Here is a 10624-nt window from a genome sequence, read left to right as displayed (position 1 = left end):
TTACCCTACTGTGCAATAGTATCTCAGAACTTAAATCTGTTTTTATTTAACTATAACTTAATATCTCTAGAACAACATTTTTCTTTTTCTTCCTTCCTCTTACTCTTCCCAGCCTCAGCTTCTCTAAGACTAAGATTTTATAGGTTCCACATGAGTGAGATCATATAGCTTTTGTCTTTCTCTGCCAGGCTTATTTCACTTAACACAATGGTCTCCAATTTTATTGAGGTATTCCCATTTCAAGTTCTTCCTTCAGGTTCTTTGTATGATTCCATCAGATGGTGGAGAAGCTTCAGTCATTTACAGACTCAACCAGGCTACATGACAAAATTATTGTGTGCCCAGGAACATGGCAGGCAGTTGATGCTGGATATAAGCTAGAGATTTAGGTGTTCTCAAGAGGAACACCTGCATGTGGCTTCTTCATGTGGCTTAGGTAGAATGGTGGCTAAGTTTTCAGAGAAAACATACCAACAAGGAACTTTTTGAGATTTGAATATTCCCAAAGCCTTAGTAGAAACTACAAGGTATCTTGGGACCTATTCTCAGAAATCTGGAATGACACTTTTGCCATATTATTTATGTCCAGAAAAATCACTAAAAATAGCCAATATTCAAGGGAAATTAACCTCCATCTTTTTGTGTGAGGAATAGCAAAGAATGTGCAAACTCTGAAACTTTTTCGTCATTGGTGTGTCACACTGTGTTATTAGTTATTACAGTACCGATTCTATTAAGTTCATCTTCAAAGAGCACAACAGGAACACATGGAAAGGTGAGCTGCAAGTCTTGAACTAATAATAATAATAATAATAATAATAATAATAATAACAACAAAAACAAGAAGATAATAATGAACTAACAAATTTATGCATATGAGAGGAAAGTACATTTTTCATTATGTCTACTAGGTGAGGATCTTCTATGCAGAATAAGATAAAATATTTCTTACATTTTCTGCCAGAATTCAGAAAGAATCTAAAACATAAATTCCAAAGAAATAGATTCATTTAGCTAAGAAGAAATTATAATAATTAGAACTTCCCCAAAATAGAACAAACGGTTCTCAGGAATCGTTACCTTATTAATACCCCAGGTACTTAATTAAAGTGTGGGTTACCATCTGTTAATAAGACAATAGAAGTTTGAATACAATGATTTTGCAATTTATTTCATCCATATGTACTCATAACTTCAATAAGGAGATGAGGTCCAGAAATACAATTTAGGGCAATTTTTAAAAGATTTATAACTTGCTGTATAAAGTAAAGCATTTTAAAAACATGCATTCATGAAAAATTTTCTGCAATTTGATACATTTTGAGATACAAAATTGCACTACTCTAAGAAATTTTAAGGTTTTATGAATAGAAAATAATCTGCAATATATTAATTTGACAGATATTAAACTTGATATTCTTATACATTTTTATAGTGTATCAGTGTTTATAATAAAAGGAATTACTTCTTTCTGATATGTATTTTGCTTCAGGAATTTTCCAAACCAACTTTATTATTGAAGAGAATTTTTTTTAATTGTGAATTTTAGAACTCAAGTGACAAAAAAATGGTTCATAAAATCACAATAACAGAAATTATTCACTTTTGTAGATGCTGTTTAAGTTAGTTAGAAAGAATAGTTTAATTTGATTAGTTATTACAGTTATTAATATTAATGTTACAAATATATTAATAAAAATTGACTTAGTAATGAGAGAGAATTGTAGAAGGGACTCCAAAAATCCTATCATTCATGAAAGAAATGAGAATATTGACATTAAAAAAAATCAAGTTCTTTTTTAGAATTCTGGAAATTCAGAAATTCTTTAGGAAAATAATTTTATCTTGGTAAGAACAGTAAATTTAGTGGTATTTAAAACTTTTATAATCCCACCACTTCCCTCTCTTCAGCTATGGATTTGGCTTGAAAATCAAGATAACTATAATTGTTGTAAAAACTGGTAGCTAAAAGCTACTGCCACAAGAATAAGGTTTATTTTTCTGCAAGTAACATTAGAAAAATTATTATTTGACCTGTGTGTCAGTTCCCTGGATAACTCCATTTCATGCTTGTCTTTAATGTACCTGATTTGGAATTCATCTAGTAAGAAAATCTTTTGCCTCAGACATGGTTTTGATAAATTCAGTGGAAATTATTTAAGGCTACAGCTATCTAAGGCAGTGATAATACTTGGGGCTAACAAAAGGAAGACCAAAAATAAATAAATAAATAAATAAATAAATATTTTTTTTAAAAAAATAACATATTTAAAGGAATGTAATGACTTTGGGGGTATTTTAAAACAATAAACTTATTCTAAGACTCTAGAAGATAAGGTGAATTTCTAGGGCTTTTCCCCTGCCCATTGCTTTGTGCATGAGTGAAAAAAAAAAAAAAAAAAAAAACCTAGAAGAGCTATCAGCTCTCAACTCTGGGTGACTTTTAACTTCTGTTTAAGCAGGAGAGCAGAGCTAAGGCAAAGTTGAAAACCTCTTACTAGAGCATTGATAGTGTCTGAACTTATAGAACCATAAGAAAAAAACTGATTTTGTCAGTCTTTTGGACATAAGTCCAAATTTTTAAGGAAATAGCTAGTGTGTTAATCAGAAGAAAATCACTAAAAACAAAACAAAATAGCAACAAATAGAAAGCAACCACCATAATCAGCCACAACAGTAAATTCTGTGGAGAAGGAGACAACCTCATTTCCGGACTTGCCACATAATTTTGTTAAATATGTTCAATTTTACTAACAGAAATGTATGACAAAATAATGAGGAATTATGGGTAATATATAACAAAATCAGTCAAAAGAAATATCTCTGAAGAAGCACATAGGTTTAATTTGTTAGACAATTATTTTAAATGACTAGTTGTGATATTTAAAAAAAAAATAAAGAAAAGCTTATGTGCTAACCAATTAAATTTAGTATAAACATCTAAAGAAAAGTACTAAAGAAAAGTATTAGAAGTCTGTCATACCAAGTGGTAAATATCAATTAGAAACATAAGTTACAAAAAAGAACCAAATAGAAATTATTTATTTGTAAAATATGATGCAGAAATGAGAAGTTCATTACAGGTTTTGATAGCAGATTTGAGCTGATTGGAAAAAAATAAATAAACAAGCTTGAAGATAGCTTAACATTATTTAGTGTAAGAAAATAAATATGCAAATTAAACAGGTGCTCAGAGACATATACTTACCATCAAGCTTACTAACAAACATAAAATGAGAGCCCTAGAAATGAGAGAGAAAGGGTGGAAACATTATTTGAGGAAAGAATGGCCTCAAATTTCTAATATTTAATAAAGAAAACAATAATAATCTACTCCTATGAATTTCATGGGATTCCAAGGAAGATAAACTCAAAGAGATTCACAAGTACATACACCAAAATTAAACATTTGAAAGGGAAAAGACCAAATTTAAAAGGCTTTAAAAAGTGACTTGGTATATAGAAGGACTCTTTAGTATTTTTAACTTTTTTTTCTATTTGGTGTATTATAATTATAATTAATAGTGGGATTCATTGTTACATAGTTATATATGAACACAAAATTATTTGGTTGAATCCATTCTCTAGTACCTCCCCTTTTCCTCTCTGCCTCCCTCTGGTTTTATTTCTCTACTCTACTGGTCTCCCTTGTATTTTCATGAGAATCCCTTTTCTTTTTCCCCTTTCTTCTTCCACATGTGAGATAGCATACCACCCTTGACTTTCTGGATTTGACTTATTCCATTTAACATAGTACTGTCAAAGTTCCATCTATTTTCCTACAAAGGACATAATTTGGTTCTCTATGACTGAATAAAACTCCCATTTTCTTTATTCATTCATCTGTTGATGGACACCTACGGTGGTTCCATAATCTGGCTATTGTGAATTGTGAAACTATATATGTATCACTATAGTATGCTGATGTTTATCTTTTTGAATACCTAGGTGTGGTATAACTGGGTCATATGGTAGACCAAATTCTGTTATTTAAGGAACCTCCATACTGATTTCCATACTGAAAATCAGTATATAAGCAGTATATAAGTTTAGCAACTTATTTCTCACTAAAAATAAAGTCCAGAAGGTAGTGAGTGGTATGGCTTATTTGAAGTACTGCAAGGAAAGGTTGCTACTCAAACATTCTACAAGCAATTACACAATTACTTTTATCCCCTTTTTTTGAGAGCCTTATATATGTCAAATCATCCTAAGCCCTTCATATCATCTCAGTGAATCTACACTACAAGCATAGGTAATATTATCATGAATTTTTAGGAGGAATCTGGATTTAGAGTATTTAAGTACTATGTCTCAAGATAATTAGGCTTTTTCTTTGTTTTTAAACCGTTTAATTTTGAGAGCAGTTTCAGTTTGAAAGAAAATTGAAAGGTAGGTGTAGAGTTTACCATATAAACTCTACATACCTCAATGCCATCCACCAGATTTGTGCTTTTGAACCTCTACTGACACATTTTACCAAAATTCCACATTTACATTAGGGTTCATAACTTCAGTTGTATAATCTATGAATGTGAAAGGGCGGTTAGGTTTTTAACCCGGGTCTTTTTTACTTCGGTACTTGAACTCTTAAGTGCAGAAAATGTGTGCCAGAAAAAAGTAAAAACTGGAATAAAAAGAGTAAGTGCATGTCTCTGTGTGTAATGAGAGAAAGAGAGAGAGAGAGAGAGAGAGAGAGAGAGAGAGAGAAATTAACTAATTTTTTTTCTTTTAGAAACTGCTGCCTGTGAAGAAGGATGTTCTTCTAGTTCACAGATTCCCAAGATTGGCTGCACAGTAAAATCTCCCAATGCTCAGGCTGTTCCTCAACCAAATAAGCAAGGATCTCTACACTCGAGAAACAGGCATCAGCATTTGGTAAAGATCCTGGGTAATTTCAATGCGAGACCTACAAAGCTGGGTGGCATTATGTTACTGTGATCACTTATGCACACATAAATAAAAGGGAAAGTGTTACATCCAATGACTTCAAAATAGTGGGATATTCTTAGAATTTAGAAAAATATTTCTTCTCTTCCTTCTTTTGATCCACTTAGAAAGCAGAAAGTATTTGATCTTATGAGAATCATAAGCTATTTAATAATGCCAATTGGTTACAGGTTACTTAGAAAGCAGAAAGTATTTGATCTTATGAGAATCAAAAGCTATTTAATAATGCCAATTGGTTACAGGTGTCCTAAAAAGTATTCAGAGGGTAATTTTTGACTTAATTACACTGAAAGCAGTGATGTGCAAATTTCAAGTTGACTCCACATGCCTCTGCAAACTATAGTCAATAATAGTCATTTGTTTTCCTTGTAACTCTCCAGATTGAAAGCACAGAAGTAGAGAGTTTGACAACCTCTGGAAACAACAGACATACAGGTTAAACCCTGTTGGTTACTGCATTTCCTCTCACTAACTGTGCTTGTATTTATGAGCTATAATAATCTCTTCTTCAGTTTCTCCTTCTCCAAAGACATTTCAAGTTAATTTCCTTTGAACAACGTCCACCTGAACCTGAGTCAAAGTTCCTTTTTAAATTTCTTTAATACATGAAGTTTGAGTAAGTGTTCTCTCTCTTCACCTTCAGCCATGTTTTTTTTTTTTTTCAAGTGAAATTGACTTCCTTGCCTCAACATCTTGTCTTGGGACGTAATTGGCTTGTTGTTGGATGAGCAGGTTAACTTGGATTTGTTGACAATTTCATAGAGCCAACAGGAGGACTGCTGCTTCTGGGGAGTTATCCCTGCAACAGAAAACCTCAGGAGTTACTCTAGAAGCTCCTGGAACCCTTTTATTTTGGGAACTCTCTTTTCAGGCTGCCCAAGTGCCCTGTATTGACACAAGGAATTGCCATTTGGATGAGCTGATGTACACTATGCAAATTCATTTTCTTGCCTATTTGAGACATTTGCTATTTGAAACTTGGTACTCTAAGGCAAATGAAATAGTTGCTGGACTCTATTTCCCAGTTTTGTGCCTGTGTCCATTACACATTTACGTGTCCATATTTGTGTGCTTGCGCACATAGATTGGGGTTTGGAAGTACATATTTGTTGAAAACAAGAGTCCCACTATGTAGGGCATGATGTAACGTGGGGCATGTTGCATCAGAAAAGAGGAAACTTAACTTGCCTGCTGCTACCTGCTTCCCAGTCCTGGGGCCACATGTGGCTAAGATAGCGCCTTGTGGTTAGCCAGAAGGCATTGCCTTGGGTTGTGATGAAGAATGGGACCACCTCTAGGATAGGCTCAGAACCCTTCTGCCCTCATGGACAGCTTGGACAGCTCATGTCTCCCAATACTGCCTGTAGGATGGGTGTAGATGTAAATTCTCCCCACCCTGCTGACCTTTACCCTGATTGGTTCCTGTACATTATATTAGCTGTGTTTGTTTTCTCATTAAACAGATCCTGCTTTGACTGTTCTCCCTGGCACATCTGATAGTCCTCGGGGAGGGAGGGCTGGGTGCGGGCGGCCAGTCGACCTTTACCTTTCTTGGTTCCTCCTGGTCGGGGTGTGCTCCCGCAGGTCAGGAGGGAAAAGGGGGCTAAAAACACTGACACCACTAGAGCATATTCTGGAAAAAAGATCAGAATTTATTTACCATCCTATGTTTAAGGAAGAGATTATTATCTATTGTAATTTTCTCTGGCCAAAATGTGCATTCAAATCTGGAGAATATGGGTCTGGATGATAGAAGTGGGAAGAATTTAGCCCAAAATCACCAAGGGAAATTGCCCTGAGAATTCCTAGAAATAGCTTTGATGGGTGACTATAGCTGTTCTTATTTTAATAAGACTTTGTAACATTACTGAGTTCATGGTAACATCTTATGGCCTTTTCTGACACAAGGGAATTTACATCACAAGAAAATTTAAAAAATGCTTAAAAGACAAATGAACATAAAGTACAATAAATCAGATTTATGGGATGTGGTATTTTTGTTTTTATTAGTGCATTACAGTTATACATAATAGTATGATTCATTGTAATATTAATAAATGGATATAGTATTAATATGATCCATTTAATTCCACAGTACTTACTCTTTCCCACCCCTCCACCTATCCCCTAACTCAGTCGATGGTTGGAGACCTTTAAAACAGTGAGCCTCAGATAAATTTCTCCTCCTCTAATAGTTCTTGTCAGAACTTTTGGTCACAGCAGGAAAAAAGCTGACTGAAACATTAGGAAAGGGGGAAAATACAGAAAATTTTATTTTGCACATTTATCTCTGAGATCATTTTATGTTCATGATAACCTAATTTCTATTTCTTAAAGAACTGCAAAGATACTGTCTTTCAAATAGTTATGCCCAATTTTGTTATTCAGTGAAAAATGACCACTTTTATAGTATCTAATATATTCATTACAGTAACATCATCATTAATGGATTCTTTGAAAATGATAGTTGGCACATCCTGTAACACCTAGCTTTTATTAAGTAATGTATTGTTGCTGACATCTCTTGAAAATCTAAAAATTTAAGATTTTTCATCATTCTTTTTTTAATTCACCATATTTTAAATAATTATATAAGGTTTTTAGTCATGATACCCCCTCAGCAATATTTATTAAATCTGATCATGTTAACTTTCAACAATAATACAAATTCAATGAAACATTCCCCTAAAATTCTATACAAATTAATCAAGTAGGAAATGTTTAAACCAAGAATAATCAGATTGTGGTGTGGGGATGTAACTCAGTGGTAGAGTGCTTGCCTTGCATGCACAAGGTCCTGGGTTCATTCCCAAGCACCACACACACACGGAAAAAAAAATCAAAAGTTATTTTTTATTTTGAAAGTTATTTTGCTTGAAAGAAATAGCCTAACACCTATCTTTGTATTATTAAGGTAATGAGACAAAAGGAGGCATGTTATTTTAATTTTTTAAATTGAACATAAGAAACTCAGCAAAACACTATATTTCTTTATAAGCAATTTCAATGAGATTTCTATGAAAATTCAACTTTCAAATGATTCTGTTAACATATTAATGAAAGGATTTCAATTTATTCCATCTAACTGGGTCAAAAACACTAGTAGAGTATTAAATTCTTGAATGGTAGTAATATTTTATGATGATATTCTTTTCAAAATACTGTGTGCCAATTTAAATCCTGGAACAAAACTGATGTACCATTTGATTCTATAATTATTGACTTGGCCATAGGCAAGCTGCTTACTGTAGATAGTTATGACTGAAAGTTGATTGCCCAGCTGTTCCTGGCACAAAGGAAGACTGGAGAATGGAGCAATTGTTTCAATTTCATGCTCCTTGTTCTCTGTTCTCAGCAATTTGATGACATTCTTCTGCTTTTTAAAAACATCTCATGATTAGATATCAAAATTAGGCACAGCTAACTTAAAATTGAATACACTACTTCTAAATGAACAATACAAGTTATTGAATGATTTTTATTCTAATACTATATATGAAATCAAATGATCAAATGATAGACACATATGCACATTTGCTACTAAGCAATCCCAGTATAACTAATTGAAATAAATATTAATTTTAATTTGTTTTTATGCAAACTATGATTAATATATTTCCTAAAACTGTGTACCCTCAGCTCCTTTCCATCAGGTTGCCCTTCAGCCAAGCTAGCTTGCCTATATTGTGCCATATTTCCCAAGAGCAACAAACAAACCTTCCCTAAAGCATCAGCAATTTTTCTCTGCTTGTGTCATATTTACTTATTGTCCCATTTGAAAAGCAAGTTTCATGACCATAACTTTAAGATTTTAAAGATATTAGGAGAAGCCATTACTCACAGACATGAAACTAGGGAGAAGAAACTTTTGTAGGCATTTTTACAATTTACCAATGTGTAACCTTTGGCAACAAATTAAAAAATATCTCCAATGCCATACTAAAATCTCTAAAAATCTTATAAAATTATATCTCCCCAAAGTCCAGAAATTCATGATCTTCAATGATAACTGGCAACAGCTTAGAACAGCTGCTTTTGATCCCGAAACATACAAATTAAAAAGTTGTTTTCTACCACTGACTAACCCAAAATATTAATATTGACTAGGGGCTTCCTTAAAATGGACACTCTGTATCATAAGTGTTACTGCTACTTAACATTCTGAAATGCAGCTAGGTACACATTGCAAGGTCTCTCTACGAAAATAATTAACACAGTTCCACTAGACTTTTGTTTTGCTCCCTGAAAGTGGTCTCTCTGCCATTTTTTCATTGATGTTCCTTGGGAATGCTTGCTCTGTTCATCAGAGTGAGTAGTAGTCTTCAGAAGGGATGCTCCTTCAGCAACACCTGTCCCTGCAGTTGGTGCAGAATCTAGAGGAACTGATGGCTTACGTTGTTTATAGATTGCAAGTCCTAAAGATGGGCAAAGGAGTTTTTCCTTGAAAAAGATCTACTAGTTGATTCTCTAAGACAAATACATTTCCTTTTTTATTTTTAAATTTGTTCTAATTAGTTATACATGACAGTAGAATGCATTTTGACACATTGTACACAAATTCAGTACAACTTCTTCTTCCTCTGGCTGTACATGGTAGAGAGTCAATATCCATAGTGTAATCATACATATATATATAGAATCAATATGTTGATCTCATTCCACCACCCTTCCTATCCTCACACCTCCTCCCCTCCCCTCCTCTCACTTCCCTCTTCACAATCCAAAATTCTTTCACACCCCCACCCTCCATTATGTGTTAGCATTCACTTATCAGAAAAAAAAATTCAGCCTTTGTTTTTTTTCGGGTTTGACTTATTTCACTTAGCATGGTATTTTCCAACTCCATCCATTTACCTGCAAATGGCATAATTTCATTCTTCATGGCTAAGTAGTATTCCATTGGGTATATGGAAAACAGTTTCTTTATCCATTCACCTGTTGAAGGGCATCTAGCTTGGTTCCATAGTTTAGCTATTATAAATTGAGCTGCTATAAACATTGATGTGCCTACATCACTATAGTATGCTGATTTTAAGTCCTTTGGGTATAAACCAAGGTACAGGATAACTGGGTCAAATGGTGGTTCCATTCCAAATTTTCTGAGGAATCTCCATTCTGTTTTCCATAGTGGTTGCACCAATTTGTAGTCCTACCACCAATGTGTGAGTGTCCCTTTTTCCCCACATCCTTGCCAACACTTATCTTTGCTTGTGTTCTTGATAATTGCCAGTCTGACTACAATGAGAAGAAATCTTACAGTAGTTTTGATTTGCACTTCTTTAATCACTAGACATCATGAAAATTTTTTTCATGTGTTAATCAATTGTATTTCTTCTTCTGCAAAGTGTCTGTTCAGTTCCTTAGCCCATTTATTGATTGGGTTATGCGGGGTTTTTTTTTTTTTGTTGTTGTTGCTGTTTGTTTATTTGGTGTTAAGTTTTTTGAGTTTCTTATATATCCTGGATATTACTGCTCTGATAACTACATTTCTTAAAGCAACAAGCTATCCAATCTCAGTGTGTACAGTTTGCCAATATTCAAAGGAAATCCATGGGTAAATGCTGCATTAACAGAGGTTATAAGCACAAATAAAAAATGGATTGGAGGCAATTTTTGCAATGTACCATTTTGTGGTTCTAGTGCTGTAATGACCTTGAAAGTGGCTACATAAATT

This window comes from Marmota monax, unplaced genomic scaffold (assembly GCF_021218885.2).
Source record: "Marmota monax isolate L192 unplaced genomic scaffold, Marmota_monax_Labrador192_F-V1.1 WCK01_AAM20220418_F8-fsc00002, whole genome shotgun sequence".
Classification (NCBI taxonomy): Eukaryota; Metazoa; Chordata; class Mammalia; order Rodentia; family Sciuridae; genus Marmota; species Marmota monax.
This window is presented reverse-complemented; position numbering follows the sequence as displayed.